Here is a 5,483-nt window from a genome sequence, read left to right as displayed (position 1 = left end):
CAGGGAAGTCGAGACAATTTCCAATCCGAAAATTACCTAGACCGTCACCGGGAATCGAACCCCCACCCCAGCATGGTCTTGCTTTGTAGCCGCGCGTCTTACCGCATGGCTAAGGAGGGCCCCAGAGTTTGTCTATTCATTCCTGGGAAATAACAATTTCGAACTAGTTGTGCAACGTTTTCAGTGGCGTTTCTATGTGCATAACTGTGAACTTCTTTGATTTTCTTAATAGACCTTTCCCGTCCGACCCAACACCTATGTTTTGTATTTTTCCTAAAACTTACTTGAGTTTAGATTACATTGCGCATGAAATAAGCTGTTTTTATGGAATGGTTATTTTCTTACAATTTTTCAAAAAGATCAACATCAGCTGTTTTATGAGGTGAAAATTCCTGCCAGACGATGGTGATCATTGGATTTAAGCATATTTTGGCAACACTATTCAGTGGTGAGAACACCGTTAAATTACTTTTTCTGGCAACACCGTATTTCTTGTTTATTTACAACTGAAATGTCAAAACTGCAAAGTAAAGAAATTATACGATAACGTAAACAGCGGTGATGAAAAATCATTGTCGGCTCCAATAATTATTATTATTGAAATTTTGTGTTTTTTGGGTTAAAAGTTTGCAAAAACCGAAAGCAATTGAAATTGGTTGGTGCGCGAAGACGTTTCACATTTATTGAAATAGATAAAAGTAATCAAAGCGCTCGGGAAGATTTATCTTGAAATTTGAAAAGTTTTGTCTCCTGTGATAAAAAAGAAGAGCTCGGAGGAAGAAAAAAAAATGCCAGCTAATGCTGGTTGTGTTGTGAAGCCACTGCCGCAGGGGAAGATTTTCCGGCAATCGTCGGCAATATCGAATTTCCTCCCCATAATCCGTGTCTGTGCCACAAAGAATTAGTGAAAAACGAAGGTTCTCCCATATTCCTTTTGACGAGCATACCTTTTCCTTTGGGTAAAGGCTCTTGATGCGATCGTAGTCCAAAGTAATCCGAGACAAGCGGAAATGTATTCATTTGTGGCGAGAAAATAATTCAATCTTGTTGCCAGCTAGCAGTTCCGGAGTAGCAGCAGCTTCCTGTACAAAATGTTCACCGCGATAAATATGCCTCGAGGATCCTCACACAAATAGTCATCACTATCAGACGCAACAAAAGCAGCAGACGCAACTAGTCTAACCACCACAAGCACAACTAGCGCAGACAGGAAATCCCGGAAATCCACCACCGTATCATCACAATGAAGCAGTGAATGTTAGTCGCGGCACAGGGGAGCTTCCGCTTCTCTACAGGTGTATCCGTTGCTGTCCTATGACTGGGAATATACTATTTTCTCCCGAGAATGTATGGAATATTGAAGTCATCCCACAGGCACATCATGGGAATGTTTTTGTTGGCAATCTTACCGGTAAAGTAAATGCTCTTGGTTTCATGACACACGGAATGCCCTCTTGTATGACAGCGGCAGGAACGTCATCAGCACCTTCCGAAGCCTGCATAGCCGGTGAGCTTCCTCTCGGACATGAGATGCAAATATATTGGAATATCGGGATCAATTATTTATCGAAAAGTGATGCGATGGTAACTATAGATTTCGGTATAAATTGCGTATTTATGATGACAAATTTAAAGCAGTTTACACGATTGACCAATTTCCAAATTTAAACTTATTTTTTAGGAAACGACGACGCACTCATGGGTATCCTATATGTACGACAATATAGGACAACAACCTCCAGATGGAATAATGCACCCAGGCATGTGGCAAAAGCCGACAACGATGGAATACAATCCGGATACTGTGGAATAATTTCTCTCTCAAAAAGATGACACGTATAATCATATTCGCAGCAAGGATCAACAACAATGCAGGCAGTTATTTATGTACTACATCCAAAATCGACCGTATTGGTGATACACATCGACCACCGTAGCCGAACTAGTTTTCTACAGCATGCATTGAAGTGATTGGGAGCTTGACCTAGACCTTTTTGATGGTCAGATCTTCGTGTATTGCATTGTTCCTGATGTCTAGCATCGTGTGTCGCTGTGTGGCTTATTGCCCAAGTTTATCACGAGGAAAAAAAGGCAAAATTTGGTCCTGATACGTGGTCGACTCCTCGCGGGAGCCAACAAAAATTAAGTAGTACCGGTGGGTGATATTGGATTTTAAACAAAATAAACATCGGATTAACAGTGATTTGAAGTAAATGAGGACTTACCATTTAAAAAATGTTCTATCGGGGGTCGTTTTTCCATAAGTTTTTATGAGGATCAGACTGGCGATTATTCAAGATTTGTATGAAATTTGAACTGACAAAAAAAAAAATGAAAATTGCTCCCCCAATAGAACATTCTCATTTACCCTTTACATGAAAGAGAGTATTCATATTTTCACATAGTGGATGTTTCAGATATATGAACTGATTCCTATAAAATTTTTTTTTTCTTTAGCTCCAATAATTACGCTTGGATCGAGGGGAACGATATTAGGCCATATATGAGATGAAAAAGATGATCTTCAGCAGATCGAAGAATATTCATTACGTCACCTGAAAAATTCCGGCACTTTCTTGCTTTGCAGCAGAGACATCGTCCTGATATAGACGTCGAGTTGAACATACCTCGCAAGGAGGCATCGTCAATCAACAACACGTCACGCCAGCACGAAAAACCGAATAGAAAGCTGCGTCCACAGCCAAAGCGCGCGCGATAGGAAACAACGGAAAATTTGTAACGTCGGCGTCGCTTCCTCACTGGATCTCAACACGTTCTCACCGTTTTGCAATTTAAATTTATCGCGTCTCGGGCCACTCGGTGGTTGTTTGGAACCGATCGGCCATCAAATCCTGGAAGTTTCTGGAAGCGGATGCCGAAGTGGTCGTTTGCCGATCCGTATGTTGCCAAAGAATTGGTGTTTGGAAATTGTGGTGTCATGTCACCATATTTGGTCGGCAAGAAAGGGCTACGTCGAAATTGCAGGTGTTGATCCGAATGCTACGCAGTGTTTACATTGCGAAACAAATTATTGCCAAAGGAGTGCGAATTCAGGGATCAAAAACCAATCGAAAGAAAGAAACGTTGATTAAATATTCCAGCTGTCGGTGAGTGTAGGATAGTTGTTATTCGAAGAGTGGCAGACGTGCTTCTGAGGACTGAGCCATCTCCCGCCACTCGTTCTACATGGGCAACGTAGGTAATGCCACCAAGACGAATCTGGTCCTTCAAATGATCTCCGGAGTGATGATGGCAGAGAGTCTGGCGTTGGCTAACCGAGCGGAAATTCAACAGAAGGACGTTCTCGAAGTTCTGGAGCTTGCTAGCAGATTTGGTTTTGTAGAAGGGGGACGCAATCATCAAGGGCGAAATCCCGATCCAGCTGCCATTGAAGCACATGCAGAATCGCTTGGCTGTGAGTATGCGGGTGCATGACTATTGGCGGTAAGACATTAAATTTGAAAAGTAAATATAAAAAATTCCGACAACATAAACAAAATCGAAATCATACGCTCTTTGCCCACACGTTGCGTCAGGTTTTTAATTCTGCATGCATGTGACATGACGCAGGTGTGCATAAGGAAAAAGTGGTAACGCAGCGTCACCTGTATTTTTTGAAAACCACGGGCTCGCAGCAAATAACGATGAACGCTCGGCAAAGATGTTACTTTTTTAAATGCACACCTGTGTTATAACGCTCCGTGGACGCAGAGAAAGGCGCTGATATTTTGATGTATGCAATGTTTTCTTTTGGATGTTCTACTAACTGCCTTGAAATAAATAAATTCAATCAAAAACGACACATTCTAACGACTGCAGATTCCCAGACAAAGATTGCTCAGAACACAACAATCCCAAGAATGCCCCCATCTCCAGAAATACATTCATTCTCCAGAAAACATGTGCTTGGCCATTACTTTTTACTATCCGGTTTACATCACTGCCGTAATCTCAAAAAGGGACGCATATGCCATTTTCCGAAAATGATGTTAACGAGTAGTACTTCCCGAGCTCTTCAAAGGCTGATTTACAGTTCGGAAGACATGTATTTTGAAAAGGGTGGGAGTTACGTTTTTCGTACTCAAATCCCGCCCTTTTTTAGAATGCATGGGGGAAAAACTCTCGTTACACTTTTCCAAACTGTAAACCAGTCTTTACAGCAAAATGGAAAACATGTGTGTTGTAATTTGGCGCATACGTCATTTTTTTAGATTACGGCAGATCAAGTACCGATCATGTTATGTACGGGGGTAACTTATTATCGAAAGGTTATTGCAATCATGCAGCAATGTAGAGACGCCGGGCTCATTAGGTATAGTAGTAGGGGTATTATATGTCATATATGTAGTAATCTATGTCGATTTTAATGATTTAAGGGTCAATTTCTTCATTTCCGCTCAACTCTTAAGCGGTGTTTACCCATACGCTTAAATATGGTTTAAGGCCTAAGCGGAGATGAAGAAATCGACCCTAAGCTATGTAAATTGATCATAATGGTTGAGCGATTCGAACTTTTTTAGGCAAGTTTCAACTAATAGGAATAACCATAATAAAAAAAAAACCGTAGTAATAATAATACTCACATTCCCTGTGTATTTGTCCTGTGCTTAAATGTAAACATAATTACAAAAAATCTCCATGTGTGTTACTGCATGGAACACAACTAATACTTCTGCTAAGCTATACAATCTTTCACCTGTGGCTCGGGTAAGGGCACTCTACTGGATCCAAGAAATTCCGGCTCCAATTTACCAAAGCAGTTGATGATCCAGGGGCAGTGGTGATCCATTCGGAGATCCAACGCTTCCAGATGCGACAGTAATGGGCCATCGTCGGTTCTTGTGTTTCACTTGCGCACGCTGTAGAAAAGACCAGGGGTCAAAAATTTAAAAAAATATTGAGAATTCAAGTAAAACACATAACATATTCGTACTCACGGTTTTAATTTCACACCGAGTGCCGATCGGAGAAGTAGATGCAAATTGGACGCAGTGAGCAGTTGGCCCATCGAGAGGAAGAGCAGGAGCCCGAATGTATTGACCCGGTGACTATTTTGCGTGGCTTGTGTACAATAATCCATCGAGTCGCCAGATAATTGGTACAAATTATAAATTCCTCACGTGTCATCCTTGTTTCCTTCATTTTCCTCTTAATTTGCAGGTACAGGACGCTTTGTAAATTAAATCTTAGAAGCTACAGAAGTTTTACGAGCTCAAGTCTGTTTTACGATTAAACTTGTTACACGTTTTTGAACGATCGATTCCGCGATAAAGGGTAGTATGCACTTCTAAAGTACTGTGCAAATAGATAGGACAAGTAGCGGTCAAGGAATGATTTTGCTGCTGACGTTCCTTGAACAGTACGGAGCTGGCAAGGAAAAGGAATAATTAGGCAATAGCAGGCGTATTGCAGTGAGGAAAACACATACGGTGCATTATTCCGCAAGTAAAGTGACGTTTTGTGAAGTTTTCTCTACATTGCTT

At 41.2% G+C, this 5,483-nt stretch overlaps 1 pseudogene; it reads left to right on the top strand.

Annotated features, from left to right (window-relative positions):
* The first annotated feature begins 2,799 nt into the window (after positions 1 to 2,799).
* Positions 2,800 to 4,856, top strand: LOC134207394 (cytokine-like nuclear factor N-PAC; annotated as a pseudogene).
* Positions 4,857 to 5,483: the final 627 nt, after the last annotated feature.

This window comes from Armigeres subalbatus, chromosome 1 (genome assembly GCF_024139115.2).
Source record: "Armigeres subalbatus isolate Guangzhou_Male chromosome 1, GZ_Asu_2, whole genome shotgun sequence".
Lineage (NCBI taxonomy): Eukaryota > Metazoa > Arthropoda > Insecta > Diptera > Culicidae > Armigeres > Armigeres subalbatus.
This window is presented reverse-complemented; position numbering and strand designations above follow the sequence as displayed.